Source organism: Ranitomeya variabilis, chromosome 1 (assembly GCF_051348905.1).
Source record: "Ranitomeya variabilis isolate aRanVar5 chromosome 1, aRanVar5.hap1, whole genome shotgun sequence".
In the NCBI taxonomy this organism is placed as follows: Eukaryota; Metazoa; Chordata; class Amphibia; order Anura; family Dendrobatidae; genus Ranitomeya; species Ranitomeya variabilis.
In genome coordinates this window covers 562,796,620-562,823,392 of record NC_135232.1, presented here as the reverse complement: position 1 = coordinate 562,823,392, position 26,773 = coordinate 562,796,620, and the positions used below count along the sequence as shown (strand labels likewise).

The following is a 26,773-nucleotide window of genomic DNA, read 5'->3' as shown; positions in this document are numbered from 1 at the left end:
ATAAGATACATGGAAATCAATAAGATATTAAGAAACTGTGCTTTACATTAATAAGAAGTCAGAGGAGATACATAGAAGATATCTGTATACCTCCTCTTCATTTAACAGCAAAACACAACACAGTGTCGCCACCTAGTGGGTTGAGATGGCAAACAATGACGACCAAAAAGGTGGATGATAATATACAGGTGCTTCTCACAAAATTAGAATTTCATCAAAAAGTTAATTTATTTCAGTTCTTCAATACAAAATGTGAAACTCATATATTATATAGAGTCATTACAAACAGAGTGATCTATTTCAAGTGTTTATTTCTGTTAATGTTGATGATTATGGCTTACAGCCAATGAAAACCCAAAAGTCATTATCTCAGTAAATTAGAATACTTCATAAAAACAGCTTAAAAAATTATTTTAATATCTGAAATGTTGTCCTACTGAAATGTATGTTCAGTAAATTCACTCAATACTTGGTCGGGGCTCCTTTTGCATCAATTACTGCATGAATGCAGCCTGGCATGGAGGCGATCAGCCTGTGGCACTGCTGAGGTGTTATGAAAGCCCAGGTTGCTTTGATAGCAGCCTTCAGCTTGTCTGCATTGTTGGATCTAGTGTCTCTCATCTTCCTCTTGACAATACCCCATAGATTCTCTATGGGGTTAAGGTCAGGCGAGTTTGCTGGCCAATCAAGCACAGTGATACTGTTGTTTTTAAACCAGGTATTGGTACTTTTGGCAGTGTGGAGAGGTGCCAAGTCCTGCTGGAGAATAAAATTTCCATCTCCAAAAAGCTTGTCCGCAGAGGAAAGCATGAAGTGCTCTAACATTTCCTGGTAGACGGCTGCGCTGACTTTGGTCTTGATACAACACAGTGGACCTACACCAGCAGATGACATGGCTCCCCAAACCATCATTGATTGTGGAAACTTCACACTAGACCTTAAGTAGCTTGGATTATGAGCCTCTTGCGATGATAGTACTGGTGAGTAAACTGGGACCAGGGGCTCCTTTCCAGGCCCTAGTGTAGCGCCCCCACTGCCGCAGGGCCGAGGGGTACCCGGTACCGGGCCTCTGAGTCTCTGCTCTGGGGTTGTCACGGTGGCTAGACCCGGCCCGTGACCCTGCTGAGGGGCGTACAATGAATGTGGAGGTTTGGGGGTGATGTTATGGTGCGGTGCAGGTCGCAGTAAATAACGAGGACACCAGGTTGCAGTCTCTTTACCTCTTTACTGAAGGCTTCAGGATCCTCAGTCCGGAATACGGTTAACCGGGCTGCGCAAGTCCGGCCGGTCCGATGGCACCTCCAGAGTTCCCTTTGCAGGTGGAAATCTGTGCCTACCTTCTAGCGCTTGTGTGTTGTGGTCCTCCCCTGCTGTGCTTACGGGATAGTCCCCACAACTGTTGTGTCTGTTTCTGAAGTTCCCTCACAACTCGATTCTGATGTTCTTCTTCGTCCCCCAGATGATATGGCTAGGACGCACCCGTATGACGGGTAGGCTCGGAGCTCTTCCTGGACCCTAGTGTCGCCCTTCTCCTGTTGTTGCCCCCTGTGTCTTCATAGGTGATTTGTGTGAGACAGCCCGCCTATAGCTGACTGTCCTGCCGTAGGTTTGAAGTTAGGCCTGGAGCTCTATACTTCCTCGGCGTTCCGGCCACCGGCTGCGAGCCTCAGTAGGATGTTGCCTCGTCTTACAGCACGACTCCTACTGGTGTTTCTCCTTGTTGCGTCGATCGCGTTTCTCACTCAGCACAATAAACCTCGCTTCTTATCCTTTTTTAGGGTACCGCCGCGATCAGGTGCAGGCGCGGTCCCGTAACATTCTCTCTGTTCGCTAGGCCTCTGTCAGGATCCCACCCCTGACAGGGACCCCCCTGAGTCTCTCCCCACAACACCCTCTGCTACAGGATGTTGCCTGTTCGATTCCCAGTCAGCTTCTCTCTCACTTCCTATCCAACCCCCAGTTTTACCAGACTGTGAGGAGTGGCCTAATACATAGCACCCTTAGCTCCCCCTGGAGGCCAGACTGTGAAGTGTATTGGTGTCTGTGATACCTGGTCAGAAGAACTCCTTCAGTGCCATCAGACGTACCATAGCTCCCCATAGCGGCGGAGCATCAGTACTGCAGCAACCAGGACTCTGGGGCGCTGCACTCCCCCCCGGTTAAACTCAGTACTCCTGGACTGGGAAGAAAACAACAATACATGTCAGCAAAAAGACATACAATTTTTGAAATGCAAAAACAAGTAAATTTTGAACAGAGCTTCCCTTTATGGGAGGTGAGAACACTTGAACGTTACAAACATAGTTAAATATTTTAAATAACAGGCTATAAATAACTTCTCTTACCCAACCAGGTATTCTACTTAGTGCAATTTCTGAACAATAATTTAACATTGCCTTTAAGGACGTACACACTGAATCCACTAAAGACCTTCTTATAAAACACTATAAGGCTAATCAACTTTTTCTTCATTTTCCTTCTTTACATTTGCAGGACCGCCTATCTGCCCCAGGCCTACTGCCTCTCGTTCTGTTGCAGGACCGCCCCTTTCCTCCCGGGCCTTCTGCCTTTCTGCTACTATACACAGTATAGAACATATCATCCATCTCTCAGTTCAGGATCACCGAGCCATCTCTGTATGGCTCCTAGGAGGACTCACCGACTAACCCCGTATGGGTTCACTTCCTGTCCTCATTCTCTAACACGTTATTAAGCATTCCTTACAATTAACTAGCTAACTACAGATAACTGCTACATGTCAGCATTATTACTTCTTCTGTTAAAGTATCATCATTCTCTAAGTGCTATTGATGAACGTCCCCTTTAAGAGAGAACCAAGTCTCTATGAGGTAGTGCAACTTCTCAAGCTGCAAGTCCGTGTGCAGCAAGGACTCCGGTACTGCTTCCAGGAACAGTTTCTTCGCAAAGAGTCCTTTCTTTTATAAAACCAGTAGAGGGCACCTTTAAGAAGGTGCAAACTATTTACAATAAGTTTGTAATCATGCAGTGTTCACGATCCAGCAGTCTTTTCCAAATAGGGGGTTAAAAGGAGCATAAAGGGAAAACAAAAACAAAAATAAAAGCAATAGGGATCCCGGGTAAACAAAGGGATCCCTTTAAGAATAACCCTAGTCGGGTTTAAAGCAGCAAAGAGCAGGGAAACAAACAGCTAACTATTTACATATCCATGGCATTGAGGTTTACTCTCGCTCTGGCGGCCGTAGCTCCGCATAGACCTCGCCCGGCAAGGTGATCGGCGAGCTCGGGGCCTTTAAGAAGTGCTCCATACCCGGGGCCTGATCCCAGGGTGTAAGGCGCTGGAGTTTATAGGTCCCAGGGAGAGGGGGTGCCGCAACGGGGCCTATCAGCAGGGCCTCTGCTGGTGGGGCAGGGTTGTTCTTCATACCTGCTTCAGATGCGGTCCCTCCGGTGCCGATCTGCTCCGTCTCCGCTGGGGTCTGGAATGCTAGTTGCAGGGCCTTGCGCTGCGGCGTTGTCATCTCCGTTTGCAGCATCTCGCTTTCCGGAAGGGCCTTGCTTTCTGGCTTCGGAGCGCTGGAACTTCTTTCCTGCTCCGGACCAGACGAGGCTGCCAACAGACGTCTGATGAGGCTCCCGATGAAGGTCTTCTTCCACCCGGCCTCAGTGCTCAGCTGCGTCCGCAGGAGTTGGTCGCTGAGCTCATCCACTCCGGCCTGCAGGAAGTCGGTATCAGCGGTGGAGGCCTGGTCACGGTGTCCCTCCGGGTAGCTGGGGCAGTCCTCTGCTCCGACCAGACGCTCCGGTTCTGGGCAGCTCGCCATGGCGTCCTCCACGTGTTCTGCTTCTTCTTCCTCGTCCTTTTCCCGCTCTCTCCTTTGTGGGCGGTTCCGTTTTCTCTGTCTCCGCCCGCCATTGAGAATCAGGAGGCGGATCTCGGCCGCTGACGGACACGTCCTCAAGGTACAGAAATACTTAGACTGGGCGGCCATTGTCTTTCGCGCTCTTCAGCTTGTTTACGCCCACTTCACACCCCTCTTCTCCTGGGCTCTCCTTAGCGCTGTAATGGCGGCGGCTTTGGCGGGAACTTTTGGCGGCAAGTGGCAATGCACAGTCTTTGCAATAAGTCACAGTCCAAGTATAATAAATCACAGTTCCAAGGCACACATGACCTGATTCTTCAGGCTTAAGTAGATCCTGTTCGTGACGCCAAGGGGTACCCGGTAACGGGCCTCTGAGTCTCTGCTCTGGGGTTGTCACGGTGGCTAGACCCGGCCCGTGACCCTGCTGAGGGGCGTACAATGAATGTGGAGGTTTGGGGGTGATGTTATGGTGCGGTGCAGGTCGCAGTAAATAACGAGGACACCAGGTTGCAGTCTCTTTACCTCTTTACTGAAGGCTTCAGGATCCTCAGTCCGGAATACGGTTAACCGGGCTGCGCAAGTCTGGCCGGTCCGATGGCACCTCCAGAGTTCCCTTTGCAGGTGGAAATCTGTGCCTACCTTCTAGCGCTTGTGTGTTGTGGTCCTCCCCTGCTGTGCTTACGGGATAGTCCCCACAACTGTTGTGTCTGTTTCTGAAGTTCCCTCACAACTCGATTCTGATGTTCTTCTTCGTCCCCCAGATGATATGGCTAGGACGCACCCATATGACGGGTAGGCTCGGAGCTCTTCCTGGACCCTAGTGTCACCCTTCTCCTGTTGTTGCCCCCTGTGTCTTCATAGGTGATTTGTGTGAGACAGCCCGCCTATAGCTGACTGTCCTGCCGTAGGTTTGAAGTTAGGCCTGGAGCTCTATACTTCCTCGGCATTCCGGCCACCGGCTGCGCGCCTCAGTAGGATGTTGCCTCGTCTTACAGCATGACTCCTAATGGTGTTTCTCCTTGTTGCGTCGATCTCGTTTCTCACTCAGCACAATAAACCTCGCTTCTTATCCTTTCTTAGGGTACCGCCGCGATCAGGTGCAGGCGCGGTCCCGTAACGTTCTCTCTGTTCGCTAGGCCTCTGTCAGGATCCCACCCCTGACAGGGACCCCCCTGAGTCTCTCCCCGCAACACCCTCTGCCACAGGATGTTGCCTGTTCGATTCCCAGTCAGCTTCTCTCTCACTTCCTATCCAACCCCCAGTTTTACCAGACTGTGAGGAGTGGCCTAATACATAGCACCCTTAGCTCCCCCTGGAGGCCAGACTGTGAAGTGTATTGGTGTCTGTGATACCTGGTCAGAAGAACTCCTTCAGTGCCATCAGACGTACCATAGCTCCCCATAGCGGCGGAGCGTCAGTACTGGAGCAACCAGGACTCTGGGGCGCTGCACTAGCACTAGGGGGCGCCCTAACTCGCCCTGTTCCCTGGGAGACCTCAGATGGTGAGGATGCCGGGGCCTCCGCCATTGCCCTGTCTCCTAACTTCAGCCCTGTGTCTGTCCCCTTCCCCCACCTGGGGAAGACAGGCGCTTCCGTGTACTGCAGTACACCAACCGGACAGACAGGGGAACAAAAGACAAGGGTAAAAGAAAATTCCACTCACACAAATATATTCTCACAAATAACAGAGGTATTCACCAGGGTGTGAAGGACAGGGGAAGAAAATAAAGCGGGTAAGGATGAAGAATTTCCAAGCGTACAAATCAAGCAAAGGTCGCACAATTAACTCTTCCAGCTCTCCAGACATCAGCTCTTCACTCTTCAGGTCTATCTAGCAGGTGCTATCTCAGACAGGTATCTAGCCTGAAAGTCTAGCTTTTAGGCCATGTGCACACGTTAAGTATTTTTCGCGTTTTTTTCGCGTTTTTTCGCTATAAAAACGTGATAAAAACGCGAAAAAAACGCTTACATATGCCTCCTATTATTTTAAGTGTATTCCGCATTTTTTGTGCAAATGTAGCCTTTTTTTCCGCGAAAAAATCGCATCGCAGAAAAAAAAGCAACATGTTCATTAAAATGCGGAATTGCAGGGGATTCCGCACACCTAGGGGTCCATTGATCTGCTTACTTCCCGCACGGGGCTGTGCCCACGATGCGGGAAGTAAGCAGATTATGTGCAGTTGGTACCCAGGGTGGAGGAGAGGAGACTCTCCTCCACGCACTGGGCACCATACAAGTGGTCAAAAAATAAGAATTAAAATAAAAAATAGTCCTATACTCACCCTCGATGTCTTCCCGCCTCCACTGCACGCTGTCGCTTCGGTTCCTGTAGCTGGTGTGCGGTGAAAGACCTGCCGATGACGTCACTGTCCTGTGATTGGTCGTGAGCGGTCATGTGACCGCTCACGTGACCGTGACGTCACGGAAGGTCCTGTGCGCACAGACCAGCTATACGAAGAGGAACGGACGCCGCTGGGGAGATGTCTGGGTGAGTATAAGCATTTTTTTTTTTTTTAATTATTTTTAAACATTCTATCTTTTACTATAGATGCTGCATAAGCTGCATCTATAGTAAAAAGTTGGTCACACTTGTCAAACGCTATGTTTGACAAGTGTGACCAACCTGTCAGTCAGTTTTCCAAGCGATGCTACAGATCGCTTGGAAAACTTTAGCATTCTGCAAGCTAATTACGCTTGCAGAATGCTAAAAAAACGCGAAAAAAACGGAAAAAAAACGCAAAAAAAAAATGCGGATTTCTTGCAGAAAATTTCCGGTTTTCTTCAGGAAATTTCTGCAAGAAATCCGCAATTATCCCTTGTCCTGCTGAAAGAAAACAAACACATTTAATATACTGGAGAGCTGCTTCTTCTCAGCGGTGAAGCAGGAGACATCAGATGCTGTGGTCTTCTGGTATTGCTCTGTCGCGGTAACTCCGTGACATTACCCCCTTCTACGAGGAACCTCTGGAACCTCAGGGCCTGGTTTATCTGGGTGGGCCACATGAAAGGCACGAACCAGTCTGGTCGCATGGATGTCAGAAGCTGGAACCCACATCCTCTCCTCAGGACCGTACCCCTTCCAATGTACCATGTATTGAAGTGTCCGACAAACAAGACGAGAGTCTAAGACCTTTGCTATCTGAAACTCCAGATTACCATCGACAACAGCAGGAAAAGGTGGCAGAGGTGACGGTCCTGCAGATGCCACGTACTTCTTGAAAAGTGAACGGTGAAAAACATTATGGATTTTAAAAGTAGGTGGCAGAGCAATGCGGAATGCTACCGGATTGACTTCGGCTAAGATCTTATAAGGACCAATAAACCTGGGACACCACACCAAGTCACCAACACACAGGTCCGGACCCACCAAACGTCTCCGATCAGCCACACTCTTATATTTGGAACTCATCTTTTGCAAATTATTAATCGCCCCCTGCCATACAGTAGAAATAGAAGGACAGAACCGTTCCTCCTCCGGTAAACCAAAAGGGCGATCACCATTGAACGAATTAAACTGGGGATGGAACCCATATGCCCCGAAAAATGGGGACTTGCCAGTTGATTCCTGACAGCGATTATTAACTGCAAATTCAGCCAGTGGTAAGTAGGCCACCCAGTCCTCCTGATTTTCAGACACAAAACATCTAAGATATGTCTCTAAATTCCGATTAACCCGTTCAATCTGCCCTTTAGACTGCGGGTGAAAAGCTGAAGAAAAAGACAAATGGATCCCCAGACGAGAGCAAAACGCCTTCAAGAATTTGGAGATAAAGTGCACCCCCCAATCTGAAACAATATCCGTAGGAATCCCATGCATTCTGATTATTTCCCTGATGAAGATTTGCTCCAGAGTTTTGGCGTTAGGCAAAGCAATAAAATGAGACATTTTACTGAACCTGTCCACCACCACCAGGATTACAGTGTTCAATGTAGACACAGGTAGATCCGTAATAAAATCGATTGACAAATGAGTCCCAGGTCTGCTGGGAATCTCCAATGGTAGGAGAGTCCCTGACAGACGAGTATGTGAGGTCTTAGAACGCGCACAGATATTGCAGGTGGCCACATACTCCTGAACATCCTTATAAGCACCTGGCCACCAAAAAGGCCGAGTAAGTAGATCCGCGGTGGCCTTATTCCCCGGTTGTCCAGCCAGCACCGTATCATGATGTTCACTGAGGATTCTAAGACGGAGATTGACCGGTACAAACAGTTTACCAAGTGGGGTGGTAGCAGGGGCGTCCCCCTAAGCATCAGCAACCTCTCTTTCAAGATTGGAGCATATAGACGCCATCACTACCCCTTTTTGTAAAATAGGTACACTTATCGCCTCCCCCAGGAAAGCAATGGGACAAAGCATCTGCCTTAACATTTTTGCTCCCTGGCTTAAAAGTAACACAAAAGTTAAACCTGGTAAAGAATAATGCCCATCTTGCCTGACGAGGTGTAAGACATGTTGCCGACTCCAAGTAAACAGATTCTTATGGTCAGTGATCACCATCACTGGGTGAACCACTCCCTCCAAAAAATGACGCCACTCCTCAAATGCCCATTTGATAGCTAAGAGTTGCCTATTACCAATATCATAGTTTCTCTCAGCTGGCGACAGGTTTTTAGAAAAGTATGCGCATGGTTGCCATTTACCAGGAGATGCACCCTGCGACAATACAGCCCCCACTCCCACCTTAGATGCATCCACCTCCACAATGAAAGGTTGAGTGACATCAGGCTGAATAAGAATCGTCGCAGAAGCAAAACACCTTTTCAACGTGTCAAATTCCTACCTGGCAGGACTGGACCACTTGGAAAAGTCCATCCCCTTTTCAGTCAAATCAGTGAGTGGTTTGGCTACTACCAAAAAGTTTTTTATAAATTTACGGTAGTAATTGGCAAAACCCAAAAAGCTTTGTAAGGCCTTCAGATCCTCAGGACGATCCCACTCCAAATATCGCCCGGACTTTTGCCGGATCCATGCGAAAACTGATGGCAGATAATACATATCCAAGGAAAGGGATCTCCTCAACCGAAAACATATACTTCTTGGGTTTGACATATAATCCATTGTCACATAATATGTGTAGGACTTGCCTGAAATGTCAGTGGTGTGACTCAAGGTCATTGAATAAACAAGAATGTCATCCAGGTAGATAACAACAAACCTGCCTACAAGGTGACTAAAGATGTAATTAATAAAGTGCTGGAAGATGGTGGGCGTGTTCGTCAACCAAAAAGGCATGACCAGATTCTTGTAATGTCCTTCTGGAGTATTGAACGCAGTCTTACACTCCTCCCCCTCCTTAATACGGATGAGGTTGTACGCCACCCTGAGGTCCATCTTAGAGAACCATTTTTCCCCAACAATTTGATAAAAAGGTCAGGGATAAGAGGTAACAAATACGGATCACGGACAGTGATCGCATTTAGTTCCCAGAAATCCGGGCAAAGATGTAACCCGCTATCCTTCTTCTTGACAAAAAGAACCCCGCAGCAAGGGGAGAAGAGGATGGTCGGATGTGACCCTTAGCCAGACTTTCCGTAATATAGTCCTTCATGGCCTGCCTTTCTGGACCTGAGATGTTACAGAGTCTGCTCTTGGGCAGCTTGGCACCAGGAACCAGATTGATGGCGCAATCATAAGGACGATGAGGAGGAAGCCCTTGGCTCCTCTGCTAAGAAAACACATCCTCGAAGTCTGACAGGTAATGTGGCACAGACTGAGTATCCACCCTTGCCAACTGGGTACCTAAACAGTGTCCTTGACAGTACGTACTCCACTTTACCACTTCCTGTGCCTGCCAATCAATCACCAGATTGTGCAGAGCGAGCCAAGGAAGTCCCAGCACCACAGGTGAGGGCAGGCCCTCAAGCACATAGCAGTTTAACACCTCAGAGTGTATGGCCCCCACCTGTAGCCATAAGTCACGGACCACCTGCGTGAAATGCCCCTGTTTTAGAGGGCTGGAATTGATTGCTATAATGGGTATCGGTCTGGACAAGGTATGTGAGACAAGGCCTTGGTCCCGAACGAAACCAGCGTCGACCAAATTAAACCCCACCCCACCGTCCAAGAAGGTGGAAACATCCACCTTATTTTCACCCGCGCATAAAATAGCTGTAAGGAAAAAACAAGTCTTTCCCACAGAGGTTATTGGTACACTCGAGTTGCCAACTTCCCCGCAACTCAGGCCCTCTAGTTTTTCGGTGGTTGTTTAAACAATTGACAGGTAGGACATGTGCTCATAAAATGACCCATCTTGCCACAACAGAAACACACTCCCCCCTTACGCCGGATAAATGCAAGTTTACTAGGTTGGGACGCCGCACCCACTTGCATGGGTTCCACAGTGGAAACAGTACTGGTTATGCTCAAACTTGGACTTCCTGCCCCCCGAGGTGTCTCCCTATGTCTCTGGCGAAGACAGCGATCAACCCTGATTGCCAGAGACATGGCTGCCTCAAGGGAGTCAGGAGTCTCATAGACAGCCAACGCATCCCTTACTCTCACAGAGAGACCCTCGCAGGACTGACTACAGAGGGCCGGGTCATTCCACCTAGTGTCAGTGGCCCACTGCTGGAACTCGGAGCAGTATTCTTTCGCCAGATGGTCTCCTTGCTGAAGCTGGCACAGGGATGACTCAGCCAAGGAGACACGATCAGGGTCATCATACACCAAGCCAGGGGCTAGCTGACACTTTTCAGCCTGGGGGGCAATCACAAGGCAGTGGCCCTCGAGTTGCAGTCGCCCACCTTTGCCCTACTTATCACTGGCTGCTGCATTAAAGCAACAGAGATAACAGGCTTTAAAAACAGGCTTGTACATAGATATATAAATAGAATGGAGCTTGCTGCATAGATATGGGAGCAGAAGCAAGCTTACTGCATACATAGATACTGTAAGAGAAGCGAGCTGACTACAAAGACACGAGGATAGATTGCTATGTAGATAAGGGAGCAGAACCGACCTTACTAGAGAGATATAGAAGCAGAACCAAGCTTACTACAGAGATATGGGAGCAGAACCGAGCTTACTACAAAGCTATGGGAGCAGAACCAACTTACTACAGAGCTATGGGAGCAGAACCGAGCTTACTACAGAGCTATGGGAGCAGAACCGAGCTTACTACAGAGACATGGGAGCAGAACCGAGCTTACTACAGAGACATGGGAGCAGAACCGAGCTTACTACAGTTATAATGGAGAGGAACTGAGCTTAATACTACAGAGATAAGGGAGCAGAACTGAGCTTACTACAGAGATAATGGAGCAGAACGCATATGCATATGGTACCAGAATCTAGATTACTACATCGATACAGTACCAGAACCAAGCTTATTGCTAAGATATGGTACCATAACTGAGATTACTTACAAACATACATATATCTCTAGAAACACTGACAAGTAAACACACAGTATGGCAGGGACATTGCTAAGGTTCTAAAAGATCAGGACTCCAAGCCCCAAATTGCATGTCTCCCCATCTAACCCCCTATAGCCATTTAAAAGAGGATCTATACATATATAATTACAGTATACCACTGTTGCTAACCAAAAACATACAATGCAAAGACCAATATTATCAAAATTACTACTATAAAAGGCCAAAACAATAAAACTACTCAATGTCCACCACCATCACCACTACACAGAGAATACTTAATATAATATAATAGGACCATTACCTCTACATACCAAAACACTATACAGAGACCAATGACACGACCATACACCTTCTACTACATAATGACTGAAACAAATGTAGCTGTTACTTAATAAAAAAAGAAAAAAAAGACATTACTATGATTACTCCCTCCCCAAAAAATTAAAGTGTCTCATAGATAGTATTAATACCCCCACTGTGCAAAGGCCTGTATGCTTCTTTGAAGGATATAATATCCCATGTGCCCCCTTCCAGCAACAAATTCCCTTGAGTGTCCATTTCAAGTTAACCATGTCCCCACCCAAAAAAAAATACTGGCACCTGAGTGCCCCTATCAAAACTATTAATGTCCCCATTTATAACAAATAATGTCCTGAGTGCCCACACAGCTCGGCCTATACAGAATGATGGTCTTACAGCCCCCAATACACAATATGGTGGTCCCTAAAGCCCTTTATTATACATTGAGGACCTCATAGCTCCCCATATAGTAAAATGGCTACATAGCCCCTATATACAATGTGATGTCCCCACTGCCCTCTTTATATAGTATGATGGGCCCCACTGCCTCCTGTATATAGTATCATTGTCCCCACTGCCCTCTATATGGCCCCAGTTTTCACCACATATATAGTATGATGGCCCTAGTTCTCCCAGTCCTCCCATATATATAGTAGGATGGCCCCAGTTCCCCCATATATATAGTAGGATGGCCCCAGTTCCCCCTTATATGTAGTAGGATGGCCCCAGTTCCCCCATATACTGTGTATAGTAAGATGGTCCCAGTTCCCCCATATATATAGTAGGATGGTCCCAGTTCCCCTATATATATAGTAGGATGGCCCCAGTTCCCCCATATATATAGTAAGATGGCCCCAGTTCCCCCATATATATGTTAGGATGGCCCCAGTTCCCCCATATATATATAGTAGGATGGCCCCAGTTCCCCCATATATATAGTAGGATGGTCCCAGTTCCCCCATATATATAGTAGGATGGTCCCAGTTCCCCCATATATATAGTAGGATGGTCCCAGTTCCCCCATATATATAGTAGGATGGCCCCAGTTCCCCCATATATATAGTAAGATGGCCCCAGTTCCCCCATATATATGTTAGGATGGTCCCAGTTCCCCCATATATATAGTAGGATGGTCCCAGTTCCCCCATATATATAGTAGGATGGCCCCAGTTCCCCCATATATATAGTAAGATGGCCCCAGTTCCCCCATATATATGTTAGGATGGCCCCAGTTCCCCCATATATATATAGTAGGATGGCCCCAGTTCCCCCATATATATAGTAGGATGGTCCCAGTTCCCCCATATATAGTAGGATGGTCCCAGTTCCTCATATATATAGTAGGATTGCCCCAGTTCCCCCATGTATATACTAAGATGGCCCCAGCAATACATGCGGCCGCATGCTCCACTCCTGAGTAACGGCGGCTATGCCGGGTATTAACATTCGAGACTCGGCCGTATTTCTCGCATGTGTGATCCCTGCCTTAGGCCTTGCGAGTGTGATACGAGAAACTCACGCGAGTCTCACGCATCAAATTCCCCCATGTATAATATGATGGCCCCAGTTCCCCCATATATATATACTAGATTGTGGCCCGATTCTAACGCATCGGGTATTCTAGAATATGCATGTCCCCGTAGTATATGGACAATGATGATTCCAGAATTCACGGCAGACTGTGCCCGTCGCTGATTGGTCCAGGCAACCGTTATGACATCATCGTCGCCTGGCGGCCTCGACCAATCAGAGACGCGGGATTTCCAGGACAGACAGACAGACAGACAGACGGAAAAACCCTTAGACAATTATATATATAGATAGTATGATGGCCCCAGTTCCTTCATATATATAGTATGATGGCCCCAGTTCCTCCAAATATATAGTATGATGGCCCTAGTTCCTTTATATATAAAGTATGATGGCCACAGTCCCCCCATAGATAGTGTGATGGCCCCAGTTCCTCCACATATAAAGTGTGATGGCCCCAGCCCCCATATATACAATATTACAGTATGATGACCCCTGTTCCTCCCATATATAAAGTATGATGGCCCCAGCCCCATTTATACAGTATTACAGTGAGATGGCCCCAGCTCCCATATATACAGTATGATGGCCACAGCCCCCATATATACAGTATGATGCCCCCAGCCCACATATATATAGAAGGATGGCCCCACAGCCCTTTAATATAACAAATAATGATGTTTATACTCATCCTGATACCTGTCACCGCAGCCTCCGTCTTCTCTTCTGGCCTGTAGAGCGGCGCGAGACAATGACGTCATCGCACCCCCTGCATGAGCATGCTAAGGTCTCACAAGCCCCTGTCTGCAGCTTATGAGACAGATTGATGCGCGTGGCTGTGTCTGCTGCCGGCATCACAGCAGACACGGCCACCCGCAGTTTGCTGTGCGCAGCCATCAGGCAGCCGGCCCTGCACAGCTGCTGGGGTAGCGGCCCGGGGGGCATTTGCCTCCCTGCCACCTGGCCCAGCCAGCCCCTGCACCAGGCCCAAAGCCTGATAGAAGCCCCCTACTGTCTGGAGTGTCTGTGAGTCAGATGGGAGAGAAAATGCCCATGCTTGTGGGTCCCCCTGCAGGAGCGAGCTAACAATCCCCACCCGTTGCTCCTCTGTACCAGAGGATACCGGACACAGCCGGAAAGAAAGTTTACAGGCCACACGGCACGCAACAAACCTGTCCCGCCCGCCAGAGAACTTGTCTGGCAGCGTGACCTTGGGCTCCACAATGGTTTGCCTGGAGGGCGAGATCCCCACACCAGATGTAACAGAGTGCTGTGAAACCACCGTGCGTAATTCCGCCACTTCCAAACTGAGCTGCTGCAACTGCCCTGTCAGCGCTGTGGTAGGATCCATCATGGATCAAGTAAGGCTTTTGGTCTGAGATAATGTCACGATTGGACTGGCGAGTAAGCTGGGACCAGGAGCACCTTTCCAGGCCCTAGCATTAGGGGGCGCCCTAACTCACCCTGTTCCCCGGGATACCTCAGATGGTGAGGATGCCTGGGCCTCCACCCTTGCCCTGTCTCCTAACTTCAGCCCTGCGTCTGTCACCCGGGGAAGAGAGGAGAGGCTCTACCGTGTACCGCAGTACACCAGTACACCAACCCGATAGACAGGGGAACAAAAGACAAAGGCTTTGTGCACATGCTGTGAATTTTGCTGCGGATCCGCAGCGGATTGGCCCCTGCGGATTCGCAGCAGTTTTCCATGCGTTTACAGTACCATGCAAACCTATGGAAAACAAAATCCGCAGTGCACATACTGCAGAAAAAAAAACACGCGGAAACGCTGCGTAGTTTATTCCGCAGCATGTCAATTATTTGTGCGGATTCCGCAGCGGTTTCCACCTACTCCTCAATAGGAGTCCGCAGGTGTAAAACCGCAGGTGGAATCCGCAGAAAAACCGCGGTAAATCAGCGGTAATTCCGCAGTGCGGTTTACCTGCAGATTTATCAAAATCAGTGTGGAAAAATCCGCACAACATTCCGCAAGTGTTCACATACCCTTAATATACTGGAGAAGTGCTTCTTCTCAGCGGTGAAGCAAGAGCCATCAGATGCTACTGTCTTCTGGTTTTGCTATGTCGTGGTAACTCCGTGACACCTCTCCACTCTTCCTCCAGACTCTGGGACCTTGATCTCCAAATGAAATGCAAAATTTACTTTCATCTGAAAACAACATTTTGGACCACTGAGCAACAGTCCAGTTCTCCAGTTCTTTTTCTCCTTGGCCCAGGTAAGACGTTTCTGGCATTGTCTATTGCTCATGAGTGGCTGGACACAAGGAATGCGATACTTGTAACCCATGTCCTGTATACGTCTGTGTGGGTTGTCTCTTGAAGCACTGACTCCAGCAGCAGTCCACTCCTTGTGAATTTCCCCCCAAATTTTTGAATGGCCTTTTCTTAACAATCCTTTCAAGGCTGCGGTTATCCCAGCTGCGGTTATCCCAGCTGCTTGTGCACATTTTTCTACCACACTTGTTCCTTACACTCAACTTTCCAGTAATATGCTTGGATACAGCACTCTGTGAACAGCCAGCATCTTTAGCAATGACTTTTTCTGGCTTACCCTCCTTGTGGAGTGTGTCAATGGCTGCCTTCTGGACAACTGTCATGTCAGCAGTCTTCTCCATTATTGTGGAGCCTACTGAAACAGACTAAGGGACCTATTTAAACGCTTAGGAAGCCTTTGCAGGTGTTGTTTTTTGTTAATTATTCTAATTTACTGAGATAATGACTTTTGGGTTTTCATTTTCTATAAGCCATAATCATCAACATTAACAGAAATAAACACTTGAAATAGATCACTCTGTAATGACTATATATAATATATTAGTTTCGTTTCACTTTTTGTATTGAAGAACTGAAATAAATTAACTTTTTGATGATATTCTAATTTTCTGAGAAGCACTTGTATATCCCCAGTACTGTCACTGCCAACTCTACAATAACAAAAAGAACTAGCTGCTACCACCAATCATGTATACAGGCTGACTGGACACCCTTTACAGGCAGCGTATGGTACATACACCTCCGATTTCAACACATGGAATATACAGTACAGACCAAAAATTTGGACACACCTTCTCATTTGAAGATGTTTCTGTATTTTCATGACTATGAAAATTGTACATTCACACTGAAGGCATCAAAACTATGAATTAACACATGTAGAATTATATACTTAACAAAAAAAGTGTGAAACAACTAAAATTATGTCTTATATTCTAGGTTCTTCAAAGTAGTCACCTTTTGCTTTGATGACTGCTTTGCACACTGTTGGCATTCTCTTGATGAGCTTCAAGAGGTAGTCACTGGGAATGGTCTTCCAACAATCTTGAAGGAGTTCCCAGAGATGCTTAGCACTTGTTGGCCCTTTTGCCTTCACTCTGCGGTCCAGCTCACCCCAAAACATCTCGATTGGGTTCAGGTCTGGTGACTGTGGAGGCCAGGTCATCTGGCGTAGCACCCCATCACTCTCCTTCTTGGTCAAATAGCCCTTATACAGCCTGGAGGTGTGTTTGGGGTGATTGTCCTGTTGAAAAATAAATGATGCCGCTGCAGGATGCTGTGGTAGCCATGCTGGTTCAGTATGCCTTCAATTTTGAATAAATCCCCAACAGTGTCACCAGCAAATGCAGCGCCCCAGGGTCCTGGTCATTGCAGTAATGTCGTTCTTCCACCAGGGGGAGTGATGTTACGTCTGACGGCAATAAAAGAGATCTCTTTACCAGGTATCACAAACCACACAACACACTTCACACTCCAGCCCACCAGGGGGAGCTACGCTCCTATTTACTAGGGCACTCCTCACAATTAGGTAAAACTGGTGGTCTGGATAGGAAGTTAGGCAGAAGCTGACTGGGCTTCACCCAGGCAGCACCTGTCAGACAGACAGAGAGGGAGGAGGAACATCTAAGAGCTGCAGACAGAGTGGGTCCCTGACAGGGGTGGGATCCTGTCAGAGGCCTAGACCGAAGGCCACGGAGCTGCGCATGCCCGACGTGCGGCAGCATCCTAAGAAAGACACATTAGAAGAGAATTGTATTGCAAAGGGTGAGAAACGAAGTCATAGCAAGAGGAGAGGAAACCAGAAGTTCTTCCCTGCAAAAGGCTGACTCCTTTCTGAGGTGCAGGATTCGGTAGCCGGAACACCGAGGGAGTATCGTCTCCAAGCTTTGCTCCAGAGACCGGCAGGACAGCTAATTCCATATTAGTTACCCGACCCATACCAAGGAGGCACGGTGGCAACTTGTGAGGGCCAGGGCGTGCTAGAGTCCCTGTAAAAAGCCTCAGGCCACCAGTCATAAGGGTTAGTCCTATCCATTCCATCAGGGGGACAGAGAGAAAGATACATAACATCTAGAACACCAACATCAGTTGTGAGGACCTTACCGAGTACCCCATAGCCCTACTAGGGGCGCTCCAATATTTTGGCATCACGAACAGGATCTATTTAAGCCTGAAAATCGGGTCATGTGCACCTAAGAACTGTGCCAGAAATGTATTTGAACTGTTTGTGCTGAAGGACTGTGTGTTGCAAAAGACTGCCAAAAATTCCCGCCAAAACTGCCGCCATTATAGCGCCATGTGGCGTGCAGGAGGAGTGGGGCATGTCATCGTGGGCGTAGCCTGGAAGAATGGCGCGAAAGTGGAGCCAGCCCCTCACAGATACTACTATGTCCAGGAGATATGCCCATCAACAAAGAAGGTCCGCCTCCTGGTCTGGGATGGTGGAGGAAGAAGAAGGGGCCGCCCTCCAGGAGGGGAGGAGCAAGAACAGCAGGAAGCCATTAGGCAGAACCTGGTTGGCAATATGGCGAGTGGAGGTTACCCGGAAGAGGGGGAGAAAACCCGCAGCTGTCCCAACCAATGGGAGCAAAGCAGGACCCTGCCAGGCTGTTCAAAGAGGCCCTTGGAGCAGAGGTGGAGGAGCTGTGTTGTCAGCTCTGGAGCTTGTGGCATCGCGCGACCGCCAGCAACAAGGAGCAGCGACCCAGCCAGCCGTCTGAGCCACAACCCGAGGAGGAGGAGACCGGCACTGGGGACACCGCGGAGGCAGGTAATGATGTCAACCTTGCCCCGGTAGCCGAGGAACCCCAGCTAGTGGCCATAGACTCGCCCCCACCACCACCACCAGGCCGGGCGTGTAGCCGCATTGAGTGTGAAAGGCCCTGGGAGACCTTGAGGACCTTCGACGTTCCCTTGCAGCCCAATTAGCAGACTGTGGACGTCCAGGGAGAGTGGGTGACATTCAGATGGACCCATACCACCACCGACCTGATCGGGTTCCCTGGGGAGGCTCAAAAGGAGGGAGAGAGCATCGAGGTCTTTTCCCAGCAGGAATATCACCAACAGCTGGCCCTGCAGCGTGAGGAGTGGGAAAGAAAGAAACAACTCAGATGCCAGGCCGACCGTGAAAAGGATCTACAGGTCAAAGCCCAGACCAGACAGATAAGTCAGGAGGACTTGGGCCCACAGCGTTATGGGACTGTCGTGACATTCCGCCTATAAGGAGGCTGGGGTTTTATTAAAGAACCAGGTCTCTATCCTGAGGTTTTTGTGAACCGGTTTGATGTGGAGGCGTACCTAATGGAGGGACACCCAGGCCGGGATCTGTACCCTGGTGACCCGTGTCACATACACGTGACATTGGGGGGACAAAGGATGGTACGCCTTCCATGTCTACAAGTACAAGCTTGAAACCACCGCCTCGCCACCTCACGGCCCCGACCTAGCCCCAAAAGGAACACTACGATCTCCACCCGAACAGGTGACCCCTGCACCGGTCACCATGCGTTCCAAGTGCACCCAAACTATGGTGGCGTGGAGAACTGTAAGTATGCAGACCCCCATCAGGAGTGCGGATGCACTCTACGTAGTACCAGGTAGTTGTCAGTATCAAAGAGGACTACCTCCACCAGTGCTACCGCCAGAACTGTTCCAGTAACCAAACACTGAAAAGATAGTAAATAGTTCTTAAAACATTTCCTTTTCCTGCCTTTAAACCCGTCCAGGGTTATTCCTTAAAGGGGTCCTCAGTTTAAGGAGGATCCCATGTTTTGCACAAATTTTATTGTTTCCATGAACTGCAGAATCATGAACTGTGCATGATCACAAACTGTCCATTGTACATAGATGGCACCTTCTTAAAGGTGCTCCCTACTGGTTTTACAAAGGAGGCTTTTGCAGATACTACCTCATAACAGAAACTGCTGTTAACCTTGCTGTAAAAATAACTTTGCTTTTCAGACCTGAAGAAAAACCCGTTGGTGTGGCAGAATTCTGGTCAGGATGCTCGTCTTGTAGCCCACCGAAGAACAACGTTGGGGGTTCGTCACGGGTCCCTCGCATCACGTCACCTTTAAATTGACTTGAATCTTGATGTGATTACTTTGCACTACCTCATTGAGAGACTTGAGTTCGCCCTTAAAGGGATGGTTTACTTGTTGCAGTGTACCAAAAAGTTAATGTATTACAAAGTTAATATAATGGGTAGTGAGTTAATGCAATAAAGAGAATTGCTAATAATGTTTACATAGTTAATAGTATGTAGCCGGAAAGTTAGTTGATAATGTACTAAACGGGGCTTGTCTAGGATCATCAGCTAGGCGGAGCTGGTACGTAAGGAGAATAGCTGAGCAGATGTGGGAGTCTGTAGCTCCTGGTAAAAGTTGAGAATAAAATGTATATGATGTACTTTTGAATAAAATGCAGTGGGCCCGTGGGGGTTAATAGATTGTCCTGCATTTAAATGAAGTAAGCCTGTGGGGGTTAGTTAATAACTTTAGCACTTGAATAAAGATAAGATGTTTGCTTATGCACTTAGTAGTATACCTGTAAGGGTAATTGTGTTCCATAGCTAGATAATTATTGTTTTCTACTTGACTTAAAGTCGTACGCACAATGTAAATATGTTCATGTTTTGCAACGTTCAAGTGTCCTCTCCACCCATAAAGGGAAGCATAGTTAAATTTTATAGCATTTTAAAAATGTGCATGTCTTGTTGCTAATGTATTGTTGCTTTCTTTTCCCAGTCCGGGAGTACTGGATTTATCAGGGTAGGAGTGCAGCACCCCAGGGTCCTGGTCATTGCAGTAATGTCGTTCTTCCACCAGGGGGAGTGATGTTACGTCTGACAGCAATAAAGGAGATCTCTTTACCAGGTATCACAAACCACACAACACGCTTTACACTCCTATTTACTAGGGCACTCCTCACAATTAGGTAAAACTGGTGGTCTGGATAGGAAGTTAGGCAGAAGCTGACTGGGCTTCACCCAGGCAGCACCTGTCAGGCAGACAGAGAGGGAGGAGGAACATCTAAGAGCTGCAGATAGACTGGGTCCCTGACAGGGGTGGGATCCTGTCAGAGGCCTAGACAGAAGGCCACGGAGCTGCGCCAGCCCGAGGTGCTGCAGCATCCTAAGAAATAGACATTAGAAGAGAATTGTATTGCAGAGGGTGAGAAACTAAGTCATAGCAAGAGGAGAGGAAACCAGAAGGAGTTCTGCCCTGCAAAAGGCTGACTCCTTTCTGAGGCGCAGGATCCGGTAGCCGGAATACCGAGGGAGTATCGTCTCCAAGCTTTGCTCCAGAGACCAGCAGGACAGCTAATTCCATATTAATTGTCCGACCCATATCCAGGAGGCACGGTGGCAACTTGTGTGGGCCGGGGCGTGCTAGAGTCCCTGCAAAAAGCCTCAGGCCACCAGTCATACGGGTTTGTCCTATCCATTCCATCAGGGGGACAGAGAGAAAGAGAAATAACATCTAGAACATCAACATCAGTTGTGAGGACCTTACCGAGTACCCCATAGCCCTACTGGGGCGCTCCACAAAGCACCCCCACACCTCCTCCTCCATGATTCACAGTGGGAACCAGGCATGTAGAGTCCATCCGTTCACCTTTTCTGCGTCGCACAAAGACACGGTGGTTTGAACCAAAGATCTCAAATTTGGACTCATCAGACCAAAGCACAGATTTCCACTGGTCTAATGTCCATGCATTGTGTTCTTTAGCCCAAACAAGTCTCTTCTGCTTGTTGCCTGTCCATAGCAGTGGTTTCCTAGCAGCTATTTTACCATGAAGGCCTGCTGCACAAAGTCTCCTCTTAACAGTTGTTGTAGAGATGTCTGACTGCGATTTCTGAGGCTGGTGACTCGGACAAAACATATCCTCAGAAGCAAAGGTGACTCTTGGTCTTCCTTTCCTGGGGCGGTCCTCATGTGAGCCAGTTTCTTTGTAGCGCTTGATGTTTTTTGCCACTGCACTTGGGGACACTTTCAAAGTTTTCCCAATTTTTCGGACTGACTGGCCTTCATTTCTTAAAGTAATGATGGCCACTCGGTTTTCTTTACTTAGCTGCTTTTTTCTTGCCATAATACAAACAGTCTATTCAGTAGGAATATCAGCTGTGTATCCACCAGACTTCTGCACAACACAACTGATGGTCCCAACACCATTTATAAGGCAAGAAATCCCACTTATTAAACCTGTGAAGTGAAAACCATTCCCGGTGACTACCTCTTGAAGCTCATCAAGAGAATGCCAAGAGTATGCAAAGCAGTCATCAAAGCAAAAGGTGGCTACTTTGAAGAACCTAGAATATAAGACATAATTTCAGTTGTTTCACACTTTTTTGTTAAGCATATAATTCCACATATGTTAATTCATAGTTTTGATGCCTTCAGTGTGAATGTACAATTTTCATAGTCATGAAAATACAGAAAAATCTTTAAATGAGAAGGTATGTCCAAACTTTTGGTCTGTACTGTGTACATATATGTATATGTATATATATATATATATATATATATATATATATATATATATATATATATATATATATATATATATATATACACACAGGGCCGTATTTAGAGTTCCTGCTGCCATAGGCACTTTTAGTGCTGCCTCCCCCTTTGGTGAGTATGACACTATCGGCAGTGACTTTGGCAAAAATCGGTGATGTGAAAGTAGCCTTTTTCAGCAGATCCGGCAGTTTTTCTGCATCTGCCGCATAACGGATCACTTACGGCAACACTGCGTTCGGCTTCATTCATTCCCTATGGGACTTGCGGACATGTTCGGCACTTGCGGTTTTGATGCGATCCGGTAAATGCGGTACTTGCAGCAATGGGAAAAAAACACTGCTAGCACTGATTTTTTTTGTCTCACCGCAAGTGCAAAACCGCAAGTGCAGCACATATACGCAAGTAGCCATCACTACCTGTCTCTGCACCTTGCTAGCTCATCCCTAACCATCCCTCCCTGACCTAAAACTACACTATAAAGCTTTAGAAAAACAATGTATTAACTGACATATTTCTATGATAATGAGGGCTCCAGGCTTCGGCGTAGACTAGGAGGGGCAATCTCCAGGTCTCCATTGTGTCTCTGTGCACACCCTCAGTCCCTGCCTCACTGCCTGTGCTGCACTGTGCACAGACATCCCTCCACTGGACCCGGTAATCACCGCTCGCAGTAGCATACCGGCAGAGGTGTATCTAGGTTTTCTGGCACTCGGGACATATGCGATTTGCACACTTAGTCATGTACCGACTAGCTGCTCTCCTGTTATGACCTGGTGGTTACGGAGAAGCACTGATATTACCTGGTGGGTAAAAGGAATCATGGACAAGCTCTGAGGAGGTGGTAGCTTTACTGACCGCAGTTCCTAATCCTAACACAAACACTAGAAATAGCCGTGGAGTGTTCCTGACTCTCCCTAGACACCTCGTCACAGCCTAAGAACTAACTACCCCTAAAGATGGAAACAGAAAACTATCTTGCCTCAGAGAAATTCCCAAAGGGAAAGATAGCCCCCCCACAAATATTAACTGTGAGTAGAGAGGGAAATGACATACACAGAGATGAAAACAGATTTTAGCAAAGGAGGCCAATTTCTAATCTAGATAGACAGAAATAGAAAAGGATACTGTGCGGTCAGTATTAAAAACTAAAAATCCACGCAGAGTTTACAAAAATGATCTCCACACCGACTCACGGTGTGGAGGGGCAAATCTGCTTCCCCAGAGCTTCCAGCTAGCCTGAATAATTCATAATGACAAGCTGGACAAAAGGAACATAACTTAAACTGAGCAGTAAGTCCAAAGCAAATGGACAACCAAAGAACTAGCAAGAACTTATCTTATGCTGAAATGGACAGGCCATCAGAGAAATCCAAGGAGAGATCTGAATCCAACCCAGAGAACATTGACAGCTGGCATGGACTACAGACCAGAGCCAAGTTAAATAGCAAGGCCAGGGGAGCCGATTAGTGAAAGCAGCTGCTGCGATGAAACTCAAGGAGCAGCAGTTCCACTCGAAACCACCAGAGGGAGCCCAAGGGCAGAACTCACAAAAGTACCATTCATAACCACAGGAGGGAGCCCAAGAACGGAATTCACAACAGTACCCCCCCTTGAGGAGGGGTCACCGAACCCTCACCAGAGCCCCCAGGCCGATCAGGACGAGCCAAATGAAAAGCACGAACCAAATTGGCAGCATGGACATCGGAGGCAAAAACCCAAGAATTATCCTCCTGGCCATAACCCTTCCACTTGACCAGATACTGAAGCTTCCGCCTCAAAAGATGAGAATCCAAAATCTTCTCCACCACATATTCCAACTCCCCCTCAACCAACACCAGAGCAGGAGGGTCAACGGAGGGGACCATGGGCACCACATATCTCTGCAACAAAGATCTATGGAACACATTCTGAATGGAAAAAGAAGCTGGAAGGGCCAAACGAAAAGACACCGGATTGATAATTTCAGAAATCTTATAAGGACCAATAAAGCGAGGCTTGAACTTAGGGGAAGAAACCTTCATAGGAACATTACGAGAAGACAACCAGACCAAATCCCCAACACGAAGTCGGGGACCAACGCACCGACGACGGTTAGCAAAACGTTGAGCCTTTTCCTGAGACAATGTTAAATTGTCCACCACATGAGTCCAAATCCGCTGCAACCTGTCCACCACAGAATCCACATCAGGACAGTCCGAAGGCTCAACCTGCCCCGAGGAAAAACGAGGATGAAAACCGGTTACAAAAGAAAGGCGAAACCAAAGTAGCCGAACTAGCCCGATTATTAAGGGCAAACTCGGCCAACAGCAAGAAGGTCACCCAATCATCCTGATCAGCAGACACAAAGCATCTCAAATAGGTTTCCAAGGTCTGATTGGTTCGCTCCATTTGGACATTTGTCTGACGATGAAATGCTGACGAAAAAGACAAATCAATGCCCATTCTAGCACAAAAGGACCGCCAAAACCTAGAAACAAACTGGGAACCTCTGTCAGACACAATATTCTCCGGAATGCCATGCAAACGAACCAGATGCTGAAAGAATAATGGAACCAAATCAGAGGAGGAAGGCAACTTAGGCAAAGGTACCAAAAGGACCATCTTAGAAAACCGGTCACAAACCACCCAGATGACAGACATCTTCTGAGAAACAGGAAGATCAGAAATAAAATCCATGGAAATATGCGTCCAGGGCCTCCCAGGGACCGGCAAAGGCAAAAGCAACCCACTAGCACGGGAACAGCAGGGCTTGGCCCGGGCACAGGTCCCACAGGACTGCACGAAAGAACGCACATCCCGCGACAAGGAAGGCCACCAAAAGGACCTGGCAACCAAATCTCTGGTACCAAAAATCCCAGGATGACCAGCCAATACAGAACAATGAATCTCAGAAATTACCTTATTAGTCCATCTATCAGGAACAAACAGTTTCCCCACTGGACAGCGGTCAGGTTTATCAGCCTGAAACTCCTGAAGCACCCGCCGCAAATCAGGGGAGATGGCAGAAAGAATCACCCCCTCCTTGAGAATACCAGCCGGCTCAAGGACTCCCGGAGAATCAGGCAAAAAACTCCTAGAAAGGGCATCAGCCTTCACATTCTTAGATCCCGGAAGATACGAGACCACAAAATCAAAACGGGAGAAAAACAGAGACCATCGAGCTTGTCTAGGATTTAACCGCTTGGCAGACTCGAGGTAAATCAGATTCTTATGGTCGGTCAAGACCACAACACGATGCTTAGCTCCCTCAAGCCAATTTCGCCACTCCTCAAATGCCCACTTCATAGCCAACAATTCCCGATTGCCGACATCATAATTACGCTCAGCAGGCGAAAACTTTCTGGAGAAAAAAGCACACGGTTTCATCAAAGAGCCATCAGAACTTCTCTGAGACAAAACGGCCCCTGCCCCAATCTCAGAAGTGTCAACCTCAACCTGAAAAGGGAGAGAAACATCTGGCTGATGCAGCACAGGGGCAGAAGTAAAACGACGTTTAAGCTCTTGAAAGGCCTCAACTGCCGCAGAGGACCAATTCATCACATCAGCGCCTTTCTTCGTCAAATCGGTCAGAGGTTTAACCACACTAGAAAAATTAGCAATGAAGCGGCGATAAAAATTAGCAAAGCCCAAAAATTTCTGAAGACTCTTCACAGATGTGGGTTGAGTCCAATCATGAATGGCCTGGACCTTAACAGGGTCCATTTCAATAGCCGAGGGAGAAAAAATGAAACCCAAAAAAGAAACCTTCTGAACTCCAAAAAGGCACTTAGACCCCTTCACAAACAATGCATTAGCACGAGGGATCTGAAATACCATTCTGACCTGCTTCACATGAGACTCCCAATCATCGGAAAAAATCAAAATATCATCCAAATATACAATCATGAATTTATCCAGATAATCCCGGAAAATATCATGCATAAAGGACTGAAACACAGATGGAGCATTAGAGAGCCCGAAAGGCATCACAAGATATTCAAAATGGCCTTCGGGCGTATTAAATGCTGTTTTCCATTCATCACCCTGTTTAATACGAACAAGATTATACGCCCCTCGAAGGTCGATCTTGGTAAACCAGCTAGCCCCCTTAATCCGAGCAAACAAATCAGAAAGCAAAGGTAAAGGGTACTGGAATATGACCGTGATCTTATTGAGAAGGCGATAATCTATACAGGGCCTCAAGGAGCCATCCTTCTTGGCAACAAAAAAGAACCCTGCTCCCAACGGTGACGAAGATGGGCGAATATGCCCCTTCTCTAAGGACTCCTTTACATAACTCCGCATAGTGGCATGCTCTGGCACAGACAGATTGAAGAGTCGACCCTTAGGGAACTTACAGCCAGGAATCAAGTTAATAGCACAATCACAGTCCCTATGAGGAGGTAGGGAACTGGACTTGGGCTCATCAAATATATCCTGGAAATCCGACAAAAACTCAGGAACTTCAGAAGATGGGGAAGAGGAAATTGACATCAAAGGAATATCACAATGTATCCCTTGGCAACCCCAACTAGTCACAGACATGGATTTCCAATCCAGCACCGGATTATGTAGCTGTAACCATGGAAAACCCAGCACAACAACATCATGCAAATTATGCAACACCAAAAAGCGAATATTTTCCTGATGTGCTGGGGCCATGTACATGGTCAACTGTGTCCAGTACTGAGGTTTATTCTTGGCCAATGGCGTAGCATCTATCCCCCTCAAGGGAATAGGGCTCTGCAAAGGCTCCAAGGAAAAACCACAGCGTTTGGCAAATTCTAAGTCCATTAAGTTCAGGGCAGCGCCAGAATCCACAAATGCCATTACAGAAAAGGACGACAATGAGCAAATCAGGGTAACAGACAAGAGAAATTTATGCTGTACAGTACTAATGGTAACAGGCCTAGCGACCCTCTTAGCA

At 47.6% G+C, this 26,773-nt stretch overlaps 1 protein-coding gene across 1 annotated transcript in view; it reads left to right on the top strand.

Moving 5' to 3' along the window:
- Window positions 1–26,773, top strand: part of LOC143768235 (V-type proton ATPase catalytic subunit A-like) — a 565,121-nt gene that overhangs the window by 5,681 nt on the left and 532,667 nt on the right. The window lies entirely within an intron of this gene.